The 18,035-nt window shown below is 38.2% G+C and overlaps 1 protein-coding gene across 1 annotated transcript in view; it reads left to right on the top strand.

The window, feature by feature from the left end:
* RELN (reelin) overlaps positions 1-18,035 on the top strand; it is a 539,216-nt gene that overhangs the window by 160,930 nt on the left and 360,251 nt on the right. The gene's annotated exons all lie outside the window — the stretch shown is intronic.

Below are 18,035 nucleotides of genomic sequence, written 5' to 3'. Positions count from 1 at the left end.
CTGGTTCCAACTGGTCTGGGGTCAGGGTGTTTGTGGGCAGCATACAGTTAACCACCTGGTGGGGGTTTCAGTATCTGCACAGCAGCTCAGAGGACATGGCTCAGAATATTATCAATAGACCTTGAGGAGGAACTAAAGGTCCTTGACTAAACTATTATAATTTTGTCTTGCTTGGCTATTTGCCTTTGTTTCTGCATTTTCTTACTTCTCTGATTAAATTTATGCTTTGGCACTCAGGGACGGCCTAGGAGGCTAAAGTTTTTCTACAGGTAAGAGGCAGGTGTAGGACATGGGATGGTCTGTCCTGGGAAGGCCCCATAGTCCTGCTAGGTTACAAATATACCTCTCATGAGGTTACATATACAGTCACTATTTAAATGTATTATTTTAACAGATTTAACCTTAATTAAAGCCTTTCATTTTGGTGTCAAAAGAGGCCAAAACACACAAGAGGGAAGAGTTATGGGAACATATGTATATGTATAACTGATTCACTTTGTTGTAAAGGAGAAACTAACACACTATTGTAAAACAGTTATACTCAAATAAAGATGTTAAAAAAAAAAAGAGGCCAAAACTGTAAAAAAAGGGAAAAAAAATAATTTTAGCAGTTTTTTTGGCGTATTTATTTATACCTCAGGAGACCTAAATTGGATTTTAGCTGATTAAAATGCACAATAAGATAAAAGTATGTGAAGAAATCAAGGCAATAGGAAAATTATATTCAGAAAATAAGATGAAAACAGGTACAAAAAAATGCTATGAGTTTCCATACATGGTTTAGAAGAAGACCACAGATTAGAGATTTAGCTTTTAGTTTTCTAGCCACTAGTGCCAAGAGGAAAATGTGATCAGTTAGCTGATTCATGGTGGTAAGAAGTTAGAACTCTACAGAAACCTACTGAATCTCTCCTATGCTTTCATTAAGAGGAAACAGGGAAATGTAGTGAGCAATGTCCCAACAGCATCCTTAGATAAACTCTGAACTACGGTTCAAAGTCTGTGACTTGTGACATCTCTCAATATAGACTATTCCCCTACCCTTGCCTTACAATCACTGCTCCTCATCTTTCTTAGTCGTCTCTTTTTTCCCCCATAGCCCTTTGTTCACTTGTAACACATGATATACTTCATTTATTTAATTATATATGTTATTTATTGTGTGACTGTTCCTGCTGAAATGCAAGTTCCTTGAAGGCAAGAATGCATTTCTGTTTGGTTCACTGATTTGCCCCAGTTGTCTAGTACACACACACAGTAAGCATTTACTAAATATTTCTTGAATGGACGAGTAGGCCAATGGAACAAGGTCAAAGGCAGTTCAGAAACAGCTATTCTATGGGCAGTCAGGTGAAATAGAGCTGGAATTCATCTTGAATAGTGTTCTATTCCAACCTTCTACTCGGAAAACAAAATCCCATAAAACCTGCATACTCCAAAATTTACCACTACCTTTTCTTCTCCCTTATTAATACACAGTTGAATGTCAAGGATTTATATCACGTCACTGATTATATACTCTCTCTGCCTATCCTCTGGGTCAGGGGTCCCCAACCCCCCCAGTCCGCAGACCGATAGCGGCCTGTTAGGAACAGGCACAGCAGGAGGTGAGCAGTGGGCGAGGAGCAAAACTTTCTCTGCTGCTCCCCATCACTCCCCATCACTTGCATACTGCCTGAACCATCTCCCCACCTCCGCACCCCGTGTCTTCCACGAAACCAGTCCCTGGTGCCAAGATGGTTGGGGACCACTGCTCTGGGTTACTCAGGCTGCAAACGTGAGATTCATTCCACCCAGGTGGTTGACATTTAATCCCATCATTTTCTCCCTCAGAAAGTTTTTCACACTTGAACCCTTTCCTTCCAGTACCTCTTGCTAACATGATTGCAGTAGCTTCCTAACTGGTCTGTTCACCTCCAGCCTATTTCCCATCCAGTCCATCTTGCACATTGTTGTCCAGTTAATCTTACTAAGGCACAAGTGCTCAAAACTTGGATATCCTAAGACTTCCTTCGAAAGCCCAGCCCTTTGGCATTGGTTTCAAGGTTCTTCCAAATCTTGCTGTTTATCATCTTCTCTCATCTCCCATAGCCTGCACCTCCTGATGGGCACAAATTGGCAGTACTTCCCACAATTCCCTAAACGTTCCATGACTTTCTGTCTTTCTCCATGCTTTTCCCTTAGCCTAGAACGCTTTATTCTCTCAAATTCAATTGTTAAATTCCTATTCTTTCTTCAAGCTGGCATTCTTAAAAAATCTTCTGTAAAGTTTCTAAGCCATCAGCAACAGAAGTGATGTGTATTGTCACATTTTGCTTGTAACTCTATTATAATGCTGACTATATTTTACTCTATATTTATTTGAGTTAATTTCTTGCCTTTTCTATTAGATTAGACTGGATAAGGAAAAATTCTTATTTCTTCGTGATTCCTCCACAGTTGGTTCAAGGACTTATACATAGAATTCACAGAAAATGCCCTTTGAATTCTGTATCCTGGGAGGGTGGGGGTCATTGGTTCTAGGACCTCCCACGTATGCTCAAGTCCATTATGTGAAACAACAAGGTACAGCAGACCCTCTGTATCTGTGGTTTCTTCATCCAGAGATTCAACCCACCATGGAAGCAAAATCCAGGGATATGGAGGGCCAGCTGTATCTGATGTACAATGTTGTCTTTTTCTTTAGTTTAATAGTAAGCTCTGACTCTCTCTTTTGGCATGCTTTATCTTACTCATGTTGGGACTTGTTAGGGTAATTTAAATTCTTGCCATAACTTCTTCATTTAAAACAAGAATTACTTTTTTGAAAGAACACAAATTAAATCTATGCCAGCAATACAGAACTGCCTATTTCCAAATAGATAGTTATTCATTCAACCTGTTTTAAAATGGTATTTGATGGCTTATGGCCTCACTGTTCCTGGGATATCAAATTGTATTCTCTTCTGATAAATAATGTAGGTATTTTTTGGGGGGTGCCCTCAAAATACATGGTATGGGCCAAGTGAATCTGAGACTTAATTTTCCCACCCATTAAATAAGGTTAGTAATAATTTCCTGAAAAGGGTTGTTATGAGCATGCAGAGTCCTGGATATAGTCCTCAGCTTTGCAGGAAGTCCAGAGTCTTCAGAGGTGATCAGCCTCAAATCAGGGACTCTCCAAACAAGAAACAAAATTGGAAGATGCTGATAAATAACCAAAGAACTGGACATTGGTTCAAGATGGCGGAGTAGAAAGACATGCTCTCACCCCCTCTTTCAAAAACACTGGAATCACAACTAACTGCTGAATAGTCATCGACAGGAAGACACTGGACCTCACCGAAAAAGATACCCCACATGCAAAGACAGAGGAGAAGCTGCAATGAGACAGTAGGAGGGGTGCTATCACAATAAAATCAAATCCCATAACTTCTGGGTGGGTGACTCACAAACTGGAGAACACTTATACCACAGAAGTCCACCCACTGGAGTGAAGGTTCTGAGCCCCACGTCAGGCTTCCCAACCTGGGGGTCCGGCAACGGGAGGAGGAATTCCTAGAGAATCAGACTGTGAAGCCTAGTGGGATTTGATTGCAGGACTTTGACAAGACTGGGGGAAACAGAGACTCCACTCTTGGAGGGCATGCACAAAGTAGTGTGTGCATCAGGACCCAGGGGACGGAGCAGTGACCCCATAGGAGACTGAACCAGACCTACCTGCTAGTGTTGGAGGGTCTCCTGCAGAGGCAGGGGGCAGATGTGTCTCACCAAAGGACAAGGACACTGGCAGCAGAAGTTCTGGGAAGTACTTCTTGGTGTGAGCCTCCACAGACTCCACCATTAGCCCCACCAAAGAGCCCAGGTAGGCTCCAGTGTTGGGTCTCCTCAGGCCAAACAACCAATAGGGAGGGAACCCAGCCCCACCCATCATGAGACAAGCGAATTAAAGTTTTGCTGAGCTCTGCCCACCAGAGCAACAGCCAGCTCTACCCACCACCAGTCCCTCCCATCAGGAAACTTGCACGAGTCTCTTAGATAGCCTCATCCACCAGAGGGCAGACAGTAGAAGCAAGAAGAACTACAATCCTGAAGGCTGTGGAACAAAACCCACATTCACAGAAAGATAGACAATATGAAAAGGCAGAGGGCTATGTACCAGATGAAGGAAGAAGATAAAACCCCAGAAAAACAACTAAATGAAATGGAGCTGGGCAGTCTTCCAGAAAAAGAATTCAGAATAATGATAGTAAGATGACCCAGGATACGGGAAAAAAATGGAGACAAAGATCAAGCAGATACAAGAAATGTTTAACAAAGATCTAGAAGAATTAAAGAACAAACAGAGATGAACAAAACAATAACTGAAATGAAAACTAGAGTAGAAAGAATCAATAGCAGAATAACTGAGGCAGAAGAACGGATAAGTGACCTGGAAGACGGAATGGTAGAATTCACTGCTGGGGAACAGAATAAAGAAAAAAGAATGAAAAGAAATGAAGACAGCCTAAGAGACCACTGGGACAACATTAAACACAACAACATTCGCATTATAGGGTCCCAGGAGGAGAACAGAGAGAGAAAGGACCTGAGAAAATATTTGAAGAAATTATAGTTGAAAAATTCCCTAACATGTGAAAGGAAAGAGCCACCCAAGTCCAGGAAGTTCAGAGTCCCATACAGGATAAAACCAAGGAGAAACACACCGAGACACATAGTAATCAAATTGGCAAAAATTAAAGACAAAGAAAAATTATTGAAAGCAGCAAGGGACAAATGACAAATAACATACAAAGGAACTCCCATAAGGTTAACAGCTGATTTCTCAGCAGAAACTCTACAAGCCAGAAGGGAGTGGCATGATATACTTAAAGTGATGAAAGGGAAGAAACTACAACCAAGATTACTCTACCCAGCAGAGACCTCATTCAGTTTCAATGGAGAAATCAAAAGCTCTATAGACAAGCAAAAGCTGAGGGAATTCAGCACCACCAAACCAGCTCTACAACAAATGCTAAAGGAACTTTTCTAAGTGGGAAACACAAGAGAAGAAAAGGGCCTACAAAAACAAACCCAAAACAATTGAGAAAATAGTCATAGGACATACATATCAATAATTACCTTAAACGTGAATGGATTAAATGCTACAGCCAAAAGACACAGGCTTGCTGAATGGATACAAAAACAAGACCCATCTATATGCTCTCTACAGGAGACCCACTTCAGACCTATGGACACATACAGACTGAAAGTGAGGGGATGGAGAAAGATATTCCGTGCAAATGGAAATCAAAAGAAAGCTGGAGTAACAATACTCATATCATATAAAATAGACTTTAAAATAAAGAATGTCACAATAGACAAGGAAGGACCCTACATAATGATCAAGGGATCAATCCAAGAAGAAGATATAACAATTATATATGCACCCAACATAGGAGCACTTCAATACATAAGGCAACTGCTAACAGTTATAAAACAGGAAATAGACAATAACACAATCATAGTGGGGGACTTTAACACCTCACTTACTCCAATGGACTGATCATCCAAAATGAAAATAAATAAGGAAGCACAAGCTTTAAATGACACAATAGACCAGATAGACTTAATTGATATTTATTGGACATTCCATCCAAAAACAGCAGATTACACTTTCTTCTCAAGTGTGCACAGAACATTCTCTAGGATAGATCACATCTTGGGCCACAAATCAAACCTCAGTAAATTTAAGAGAACTGAAATCATATCAATCATCTTTTCTGACCACAACGCTATGAGATTAAAAATGAATTACAGGGAAAAAAAACGTAAAAAATACAAACACATGGAGAATAAACAATACGTTACTAAATAAACAAGAGATCACTGAAGAAATCAAAGAGGAAATCAAAAAATACCTAAAGACAAATGACAATAAAAACACAATGATCCAAAACCTATGGGATGCAGAAAAAGCAGTTCTAAGAGGGAAGTTCATAGCTATACAAGCCTACCTCAAGAAACAAGAAAAATCTCAAGTAAACAATCTAATGTTACACCTAAAGGAACTAGAGAAAGAAGAACAAACAAAACCCAAAGTTAGCAGAAGGAAAGAAATCATAAAGATCAGAGCAGAAATAAATGAAATAGAAACAAAGAAAACAATAGCAAAGATCAGTAAAACTAAAAGCTGGTTTTTGAGAAGATACACAAAATTGATAAACCATTAGCCAGACTCAACAAGAAAAAGCGGGCCAGGACTGAAATCAATAAAGTTAGAAATGAAAAAGGAGAAGTTACAACAGACATCACAGAAATACAAACCATCCTAAGAGACTACTACAAGCAACTCTATGCCAATAAAGTGGACAACCTGGAAGAAATGGACAAATTCTTAGAAAGGTATAACCTTCCAAAACTGAACCAGGAAGAAACAGAAAATATGAACAGACCAATCACAAGTAATGAAATTGAAACTGTGACTAAAAATCTTCCAACAAACAAAAGTCCAGACCAGATGGCTTCACAGGTGAATTCTATCAAACATTTAGAGAAGACCTAACACCCACCCTTCTCACACTCTTCCAAAAAATTGCAAAGGAAGGAACACTCCCAAACTCATTCTATGAGGCCACCATCACCCTGATACAAAAACCAGACAAAGATACTACAAAAAAAGAGAATTACAGACCTCTATCACTGATGAATATAGGTGCAGAAATCCTCAACAAAATACTAGCAAACAGAATCAAACACATTAAAACGATCATACACCATGATCAAGTGGGATTTATCCCAGGGATGCAAGGATTGTTCAATATACACAAATCAATCAATGTGATACACCATATTAACATACTGAAGAATAAAAACCATATGATGATCTCAATATATGCAGAAAAAGCTTTTGACAAAATTCAACACCGATTTATGATAAAAACCCTCCAGGAAGTGGGCATAGAGGGAATATACTTCAACCTAATAAAGGCCATATATGACAAACCCACAGCAAACATCTTTCTCAAAGGTGAAAAGCTGAAAGCATTTCCTCTAAGATCAGGAACAAGACAAGGATGTCCACTCTTACCACTGTTACTCAGCATAGTCTTGGAAATCCTAGCCATGCAATCAGAGAAGAAAAAGAAATAAAAGGAATACAAATTGGAAAAGAAAAAGTAAAACTGTCACTCTTTGCAGATGATATACTATACATAGAGAATCCTGAAGATGGCACCAGAAAACTACTAGAGCTAACCAATGAATTTGGTAAAGTTGCAGGATACAAAATTAATGCACAGAGATCTCTTGCATTCCTATACACTAATGATGAAAAATCTGAAAGAGAAATGAAGGAAACACTCCCATTTACCACTGCAACAAAAAGAATAAAATACATAGGAATAAACCTACCTAGGGATACAAAAGACTTTTCTGCAGAAAACAATGGGACACTGATGAAAGAAATTCAAGATGATACCAACAGATGGAGAGATATACCATGTTGTTGGATTGGAAGAATCAATATTGTGGAAATGACTATAATACCCAAAGCAATCTACAAATTCAGTGCAATCCCTTTTTGATCCAAATTACCAATGAAAAGACTGTGAATAGCCAAAGCAGTCTTGAGGGAAAAAAACGGAGCTGGAGGAATCAGACTCCCTGACTTCAGACTATACTACAAAGCTACAGTAATCAAGACAATATGGTACTGGCACAAAAACAGAATATAGATCAATGGAACTGGATAGAAAGCCCATAGATAAACCCACACACCTATGGTCAACGAATCTATTACAAAGGAGGCAAGGATATACAATGGAGAAAAGACAGCCTCTTGAATAAGTGGTGCTGGGAAAACTGGACAGCTACATGTAAAAGAATGAAATTAGAACACTCCCTAACACCATACACAAAAATAAACTCAGAATGGATTAGAGACCTAAATGTTAGACCGGGTAGTATAAAACTCTTAGAGGAAAACATAGGAAGAACACTCTGACATAAATCACAGCAAGATCTTTTTTGATCCACCTCCTAGAGTAATGGAAATAAAAACAAAAATAAAGAAATGGGACCTAATGAAACTTCATAGCTTTTGCACAGAGAAGGAAACCATAAACAAGACAAAAAGACAACCCTCAGAATGGAAGAAAATATTTGCAAATGAATCATTGGACAAAGGATTAATCTCCAAAATATATAAACAGCTCATGCAGCTCAATATTAAAAAAAACAAACAACCCAATCCAAAAATGGGCAGAAGACCCAAATAGACATTTCTCCAAAGAAGACATACAGATGGCCAAGAAGCACATGAAAAGCTGCTCAACATCACTAATTATTAGAGAAATGCAAATCAAAGCTATCATGAAGTATCACCTCACACCAGTTAGAACGGGCATCATCAGAACATCTACAAACAACAAATGTTGGAGAGGGTGTGGAGAAAAGGGAACCCTCTTGCACTGTTAGTGGGAATGTAAGTTGATACAGCCGCTATGGAGAACAATATGGAGGTTCCTTAAAGAACTAAAAATAGAATTACCATACAACCCAGCAATACCAGTACTGGGCATATACTCTTAGAAAACCATAATTCAAAAAGACACATGCACCCCAATGTTCATTGCAGCACTATTTACAATAGCCAGGTCATGGAAGCAACCTAAATGCCCATCGACAGATGAATGGATGAAGAAGACGTGGTACATATCTACAATGGAATATTAGTTAGCCATGAAAAGGAATGAATTTGGGTCATCTGTAGTGACGTGGATGGATCTAGAGAGTATCATACACAGTGAAGTAAGTCAGAAAGAGAAAAACAAATACCGTGTATTACCGCATATATATAGAAACTAGAAAATGGCACAGGTGAACTGGTTTGCAGAGCAGAAATTTAGATACAGATGTAAAGAACAAACGTATGAACACCAAGGGGGGAAAGTGGCGGGGGTGGGGGTGGGGGTGTGATGAATTGGGAGATTGGGATTGACATGTATACTCTATTGTATATAAAATGGATGACTAATAAGAAAATAAATAAATAAATAAACATTTTTTTAAAAAGAGCAGAGAAGTACATTGCTAAATACTTAAAAAGGTTTGTCATATAGTTTCTTAACTATAAAAGATAAATGGATCTTGAAAATGACAAATATTGGTTTTTTTACTTGATATGTCTGATTTGCACTCCTCCAAATCAACTGGTTTTAAGTGCTCCAAATCCCAGTGCTTTTATATCTGTTAACGCTTCTTTTTGTATATAAATTTATTTATTTAAAAAAAAGTAACCAAGGTACTGGAAAGGTATTCCCATAGTGTTTTCTTCCACACATTCGCTGACAATAATTAGCTGGGGAATTTGCCAAAATGCAAATTCCCTGTCCCAGAGAATCATATTCTCCAGAAGAGGTGGTCTGGGGATCTATATTTTAAACTCACTCACTCCAGGTGATTCTTACCAGAGAAGTCTGAGAAACATTGTAGTTTAATACATTGTCATTCTGGTATTGATTTATGGTAGGAGGAGAAATATATATTTTTAGTTCCCAGGTTTTAAAAAATATATATCTATCATCTAGGGTATTCTCTTTTTGGTATCAGTAATATTGGAAACCAAATTATAATCAGAAGTAACTTGGCGAGCATAATGTAGGTATTTTAAGTCAGCCCCAGACAGTGTTTTATTAGCAGTTGGTTAAAAAAATACAGTTTGGTTAGAAGTAATTTTTACTGATTACAAAGTTTATACACCCTCACTTGTATTTCATAATAAAATTTTGATGATGCAATTTGCACTTTTTAGCATTCTTAATAAATGTTTGATTCTCTGTTTATTGTAAGCCATGACTATGTTGAATCTTACATAGAGTAGCTGCTTCCTATGTGGGCAAAATGTTTTTGTTGATCTCTTTTCCTAATTAATTTGTGAGAGAGTACAGATAAACTGAAGATTGAACATGGACCACTGAAAAATTCATTTGAAATTTTCTGAACTAAAGTCTTGCAATTTCTTACCTTTGTTTCTTACTACAATATTTATTATGTGTTCAGTAGAGGTATATGTAAGGGTTAATATCTATAATTAGCATGTGCCCAGTAGTACTTGAAGAGGATTGCTAATGTTCAACATTAATGTAAACATTTCACAAAGAAAACAGAACAACCACCTGTGGCATTTAAATATAAATATACTCTGATTCTCTCTTTTCTGACTAACTCCCCAAATTAAAGCTTTTACTTTTTAAGGTAGGGAGAATTACTTTTTAGAAATTAAACTTCAACCAGAGTTATATACTTTTGTAATGTATTTTATATGAGGTTTTCATATCATTACTTAATTCATATCATTATTTAATTTTTCACATGTGTGTTTTCTTTTTTAACTGGGTTTGTAATACCCCAAAGTCAGGGACTGTGTTAGGTATTTTTACATATCTAATAGTTCTTAATACTGAGCTATAGACAATAAATATTTTTTCTGGTTTATTTTTTATTTTATTTTATTTATTGAGGTATAGTTGATTTACAACATCATGTTAGTTTCAGGTGTACAGCACAGTGATTCAGATATATATATATATATACATACATACATATATACATATTACATATATATTCCTTTTCAGATTCTTTTCCATTATAGGTTATTACAAAATATTGAGCATAGTCAATATATATTTCTTCATAACTCATGACATATTTCATTGATTCTAAAATACAGAAGTTTCTTTTACATTTTGGTATCTCTAAAGTTGCATATTACATTTGATGGCATCTTGCAATAATCAGTTGCAGCATGTATTTTACTTTTTTATTTATATATTTATTTATTTTTGTCTGTGTTGGGTCTTCATTGCTGCACACTGGCTTTCTCTAGTTGTGGAGAGCGGGGACTACTCTTTGTTCGGTGTGCGGGCTTCTGATTGCAGTGGTTTCTCTTGTTGTGGAGAATGGGCTGTAGGCGTGCAGGCTTCAGTAGTTGTGGCTCGTGGGCTCTAGAGCACAGGCTCAGTAGTGGTGGCACATGGGCTTAGTTGCTCTGCAGCATGTGGGATCTTCCCAGCACTATTGTAAATAGTGCTGCAATGAACGTTGTGGTATATGACTCTTTTTGAATTCTGGTTTTCTCAGGGTATATGCCCAGTAGTGGGATTGCTGGGTCATATGGTAGTTCTATTTTTAGTTTTTTAGGGAACCTCCCTACTGTTCTCCACAGTAGTTGTATCAATTTACATTCCCACCAACAGTGCAAGAGGCTTCCCTTTTCTCCACACCCTCTGCAGCATTTATTGTTTGTAGATTTTTTGATGATGGCCATTCTGACAGATGTGAGGTGATAAACTTCATTGTAGTTTTGATTTGCATTTATCTAATAATTAGTGATGTTGAGCATCCTTTCATGTGTTTGTTGGCAATCTGTATATCTTCTTTGGAGAAATGTCTGTTTAGGTCTTCTGCCCATTTTTAGATTGGTTTTTTTTTTTTTTTTTGGATATGGAGCTGCATGAGCTGCTTGTGTATTTTGGAGATTAATCCTTTGTCAGTTGCTTTGCTTGCAAATATTTTCTCCCATTCTGAGGGCTGTCTTTTCGTCTTGTTTATGGTTTCCTTTGCTGTGCAAAAGCTTTTCACTTGCATTAGGTCCCATTTATTTATTTTTGTTTTTATTTCCATTTCTCTCGGAGGTGGGTCAAAAAGGATCTTGCTGTGGTTTATGTCATAGAGTGTTCTGCCTATGTTTTCCTCTAAGAGTTTGATAGTGTCTGTCCTTACATTTAGGTCTTTCATCCATTTTGAGTTTATTTTTGTATACGGTGTTAGGGATTGTTCTAATTTCATTCTTTTACATGTAGCTGTCCCGTTTTCCCAGCACCACTTATTGAAGAGGCTGTCTTTTCTCCACTGTGTATCCTTCCCTCCTTTATCAAAGATAAGGTGACCATACGTGTGTGGGTTTATCTCTGGGCTTTCTATCCTGTTCCATTGATCTATATTGATCAATGATCAATATTGATCTATATTTCTATATATATTTCTATATATATCTATATTTCCATATTATCTTGATTACTGTAGCTTTGTAGTGTAGTCTGAAGTCAGGGAACCTGATTCCTCCAGGTCCATTTTTCTGTTTCAAGATTGCACTGGCTATTCAGGGTCTTTTGTGTTTCCATACAAATTGTGAAATTTTAAAATTCTAGTTCTGTTAGAAATGTCATTGGTAGTTTGCTAGGGATTGCATTGAATCTGTAGATTGCTTTGGGTAGTATAGTCATTTTCACAATGTTGATTCCTCCAATCTAAGAACATGGTATATCTCTCCATCTCTTTATATCATCTTGAATTTCTTTCATTGGTGTCTTATAGTTTTCTGCATACAGGTCTTTTGTCTCCTTAGGTAGGTTTATTCCTATGTATTTTATTCTTTTTGTTGCAGTGGTAAATGGGAGTGTTTCCTTCATTTCTCTTTCAGATTTTTTATCATTAATGTATAGGAATGCAAGAGATTTCTGTGCATTAATTCCATATCCTGCTATTTTGCCAAATTCATTGATTAGCTGTAGTAGTTTTCTGGTAGCATCTTTAGGATTCTATATGTGTAGTATCATGTCATCTGCAAAGAGTGACAGCTTTACTTCTTCTTTTCCAATTTGGATTCCTTTTATTTCTTTTTCTTCTCTGATTTCTGTGGCTAAAACTTCCACAACTATGTTGGGTAATAGTGGTGAGAGTGGACAACCTTGTCTTGTTCCTGATCTTATAGGAAATGGTTCCAGGTTTTCACCATTGAGAATGATGTTGGCTGTGGGTTTTGTCATATATGGGCTTTATTATGTTGAGGTAAGTTCCCTCTATGTCTACTTTCCAGAGAGTTTTTATCTTAAATAGGTGTTGAATTTTGTCAAAAGCTTTTTCTGCATCTGTTGAGATGATCATCTGGTTTTTCTCCTTCAGTTGGTTAATATGGTGTATCACATTGATAGATTTGCAAATATTGAAGAATCCTTGCATTCCCTGGGTAAACCCCATTTGATCAGGGTGTATGATCCTTTTAATGTGCTGCTGGATTCTGTTTGCTAGTATTTTGTTGAGAATTATTGCATCTGTGTTCATCAGTGATATTGGCCTGCTGTTTTCTTTTTCTGTGATTGTTTGTCTGGTTTTGGTATCAGGGAGATAGTGGCCTCATAGAATGAGTTTGGGTGTGTTCCTCCCTCTGCTATATTTTGGAAGGATTTGAGAAGGATAGGTGTTAGCACTTCTCTAAATGTTTGATCACATTCACCTGTGAAGCCATTTGGTCCTGGGCTTTTGTTTGTTGGAAGATTTTTAGTCACAGTTTCAATTTCAGTGCTTGTGATTGGTCTGTTCATATTTTGTATTTCTTCCTGGTTCAGTCTCAGAAGGTTGTGCTTTTCTAAGAATTTTGTCCCTTGCTTCTAGGTTGTGCATTTTACTGGCATATAGTTGCTTGTAGTAATCTCTCATGATCCTTTGTATTTTGGCAATGTCAGTCATTACTTCTCCTTTTTCATTTCTAATTCTGTTGATTTGAGTCTTCTCCCTTTTTTTCTTGATGTGTCTGGCTAATGGTTTATCAATTTTGCTTAACTTCTCAAAGAACCAGCTTTTAGTTTTATTGATTTTTGCTATTGTTTCCTTCATTTCTTTTTCATTTATTTCTGCTCTGATCTTTATGATTTCTTTCCTTCTGCTAACTTTGGGGGTTTTTTGTTCTTGTTTCTCTAATTGATTTAGTTGTAAGTTTAGGTTGTTTATTTGAGGTGTTTTTTGTTTCTTGAGGTAGGATTGTATTGCTATAAACTTCCCTCTTAGAACTGATTTTCCTGTATCCCATAGGTTTTGTGTCATCATGCTTTCATTGTCATTTGTTTCTAAGTATTTTTTTATTTCCTCTTCAATTTCTTCAGTGATCTTGTGGTTATTTAGTAGTGTATTGTTTAGCCTCCATGTGTTTGTATTTCTTAGATTTTTTTTCTTGTAATTGATATCTAGTCTCCTAACATTGTGGTCGGAAAAAATACTTGATAGGATTTCAATTTTCTTAAATTTACCAAAGCTTGACTTGTGACCCACGATATAATCTGTCCTGGAGTACATTCCATGAGCACTTGAGAAGAAAGTATATTCTGTTGTTTATGAGTGGAATCTCCTATAAATATCAGTAAGTCCATCTTGTTTAATGTATCATTTAAAGCTTGTGTTTCCTTGTTTATTTTCATTTTGGATGATCTGTCCATTGGTGAACGTTGGGTGTTAAAGTCCCCTACTATGATTGTGTTACTGTCGATTTCCCCTTTTATGGCTGTTAGCATTTGCCTTATGTATTGAGGTGCTCCTATGTTGAGTGCATAAATATTTACAATTGTTATACCTTCTTGGATTGATCCCTTGATCTTTATGTAGTGTCCCTCTTTGTCTCTTGTAATAATCTTTATTTTAAAGTCTATTTTTTCTGATATGAGAATTGCTATTCCAGTTTTCTTTTGATTTTCATTTGCATGGGATATCTTTTTCCATCCCCTCACTTTCAGTCTGTATGTGTCCCTAGGTCTGAAGTGGGTCTCTTGTAGACAGCATTTATATGGGTCTTGTTTTTGTATCCATTCAGCCAGTCTGTGTCTTTTGGTTGGAGCATTTAATCCATTTACATTTCAGGTAGTTATTGATGTGTATGTTCGTATTACCATTTTCTTAATTGTTTGGGGTTTTGTTATTGTAGGTCTTTTCCTTCTCTCGTGTTTCCTACCTAGAGAAGTTCCTTTAGCATTTGTGGTAAAGCTGGTTTGGTGGTGCTGAATTCTTTTAGCTTTTGCTTATCTGTAAAGGTTTTAATTTGTCTGTCAAATGTGAATGAGATCCTTGCTGGGTAGAGTAACCTTGGTTGTATTTTTTTCCCTTTCATCACTTTAAATATGTCCTGCCACTCCCTTCTGGCTTGCAGAGTTTCTGCTGAAAGATCAGCTGTTAACCTTTTGGGGATTCCCCTGTATGTTATCTGTTACTTTTCCCTTGCTGCTTTTAATATTTTTTCTTTGTATTTAATTTTTGATAGTTTGATTAATATGTGTCTTGGCTTGTTTCTCCTTGGATTTATCCTGCATGGGACTCTCTGATCTTCCTGGACTTGATTGACTATTTCCTTTCCAACATTAGGGAAGTTTTCAACTATAATCTCTTCAAATATTTTCTCAGTCCTTTTTTTTTTTTTTTTTTGTCTTCTTCTTTTGGGACCCCTAGAGTTTGAATGTTGTTGTGCTTAATGTTGTCCCAGAGGTCTCTGAGGCTGTCCTCAGATCTTTTCATTCTTTTGTCTTTATTGTGCTCTGCAGTAGTTATTTCCAGTATTTTATCTTCCAGGTCACTTATCCATTCTTCTGCCTCAGTTATTCTGCTACTGATTCCTTCTAGAGAATTTTAAATTTCATTTATTGTTTTGTTCATCATTGTTTGTTTGCTCATTAGTTCTTCTAGGTCCTTGCTAAACATTTCTTGTATTTTCTCCATTCTATTTCCAAGATTTTGGATCACTTTACTATCATTACTCTGAATTCTTTGTCAGGTAGACTCCCTATTTCCTCTTCATTTGTTTGGTTTGGTGGGTATTTACCTTGCTCCTTCATCTGCTGTGTATTTCTCTGTCTTCTCATTTTGCTTAACTTACTGTGTTTGGGGTCTCCTTTTTGTAGGCTGCATGTTCGTAGTTCCCATTGTTTTTGGTGTCTGCCTTCAGTTGGTCAGGTTGGTTCAGAGTGTTGTGTAGACTAACTGGTGGAGAGGAGTGGTACCTCTGTTCTGGTTGATGAGGCTGGATCTTGTCTTTCAGGTGGGCTGGACTGCATCTGCTGGTATGTTTTGGGGTGTCTCTGAACTTATTATGACTTTAGGCAGCCTCTGTGCTAATGGGTGGGATTGCGTTCCTCTCTTGCTAGTTGTTTGGCATGGGGTGTTCAGCACTGTAGCTTGGTGGTCATTGAGTGGAGCTGGGTCTTAGCATTGACATGGAGATCTCTGGGAGAGCTTTCGCCATTTGATATTATGTGGGGCTGGGAGGTCTCTGCTGGACCCGTGTCCTGAACTTGGCTCTTCCCACCTCAGAGGTTCAGGACTGACATCCAGCCAGAGCAGCAATACCCTGTCAGTGACACAGTTCAGAAGAGATGCGGGAAAAAAGAAAGAAAGAAAGAAAGTAAAAAATAAAGTAAATAAATTACATTATTAAATAGTAAGAAATAAAAAGTATTTAATGTACAAAAATTAAAAAGTAATAAAGAAAAGAAAAAAGAAAGAAAGAAAGAAGAGGGCAACCAAACCAAAAAACAAATCCACCAAAGATAACAAGCGCTAAAAACTATACTTTAAAAAAAAAAAAGGACAGACAGAACCCTAGGACAAATGGTAAAAGCAAAGCTATACAGAGAAAATAACCTAAAGAAACATACACATACACATTCACAAAAAGAGAAAAAGGAAAAAGAAAAGAAAAAAATATATATATTAAAAAAAAAACAAAGGAAGCCAGCAATCAAATGAATAAACAAATCTACCAGCGAAAATAAGCTCTAAATACTAAACTAAGATAAACATAAAAGCAGAAACAAATTAGATGCAGAAAGCAAACCCCAAGTCTTCAGGTCCAGTGCCTCAATTTTAGGATGATTTGTTGTCTATTCATGTATTCCACAGATGCAGGGTACATCAAGTTGATTGTGGAGACTTAATCCACTGCTCCTGAGGCTTCTGGGAGAAATTTCCCTTTCTCTTCTTTGTTCGTACAGCTCTTGGGGTTCAGCTTTGGATTTGTCCCTGCCTCTGTGTGTAGGTCACCTGAGGGCATCTTTTCCCCACCCAGACAGGACAGGGTTAAAAGAGCAGCTGATTAGGGGGCTCTGGCTCATTCAGGCTGGGGGGAGGGAGGGGTACAGAATGCAGGGTGAGCCTGCAGCGGCAGAGGCTGGCATGACATTGCAACAGCTTGAGGCGTGCTGTACGTTCTCCTGGGGAAGCTGTCCCTGGATCACGGGACCCTGGCAGTGGCGGGCTGCACAGGCTCCCGGGAGGGGAGGTGTGGATAGTGACCTGTGCCTGCACACAGGCCCCTTGGTGGCTGCAGCAACAGCCTTAGCATTTCATGCCCGTATCTGGTGTCCATGCTGATAGCTGTGGCTGCACCCATCTCTGAAGCTTGTTTAGCTGGTGCTCTGAATCCCCTCTCCTTGCGCACCCCAAAACAATGGTCTCTTGCCTCTTAGGCAGGTCCACACTTTTACCCGGACTCCCTCCCGGCCAGCTGTGGCGCACTAACCCCTTCAGGCTGTGTTCGCGCCGCCAACCCCAGTCCTCTCCCTGGGATCTGACCGAAGCCCAAGCCTCAGCTCCCAGCCCCTGCCCGCCCCTGCAGGTGAGCAGACAAGACTTCGGGCTGGTGAATGCTGGTTGGCACCGATCCTCTGCGTGGGAGTCTCTCCTCTTTGCCCTCTGCACCCCTGTTGCTGTGCTCTCCTCCATGGCTCCAAAGCTTCCCTCCCGCCCACCCCCTGTCTCCACCAGTGAAGGGGGTCCCTTGGGTGTGGAAAGTTTTCCTTCTTCACAGCTCCCTCCCAGAGGTGTAGGTCCCGTCCCTAGTCTTTTGTCTCTGTTTTTTCTTCTTTCTTTTGCCCTACCCAGGTACGTGGGGAGTTTCTTGCCTTTTGGGAAGTCTAAGGTCTTCTGCCAGTGTTCAGTAGGTGTTCTGTAAGAGTTGTTCCACCTGTAGATGTTTTTTTTGATGTATTTGTGGGGAGGAGGGTGATCTCCACATCTTACTCCACTGCCATCTTGAAGGTCTTCCCTGGACTGTGTTTTTACTGCCTTTCTCATTAAAAATAATCAAGTGAGAGACACAGAGAAGAGGACAGCCTGAGGATAAAGTTGCTGGTTATACTGGTACAAATATATCAAATGGATCAAATAATAACTGAAATTATTTTTTCATTAGTTTTTTGACACCAGTTGATGACATTTACATTTTAAATGATAAGTTCATCCAGAGATCTGCTTAGTAT

Source organism: Kogia breviceps, chromosome 9 (genome assembly GCF_026419965.1).
Source record: "Kogia breviceps isolate mKogBre1 chromosome 9, mKogBre1 haplotype 1, whole genome shotgun sequence".
Classification (NCBI taxonomy): Eukaryota; Metazoa; Chordata; class Mammalia; order Artiodactyla; family Physeteridae; genus Kogia; species Kogia breviceps.
This window is presented reverse-complemented; position numbering and strand designations above follow the sequence as displayed.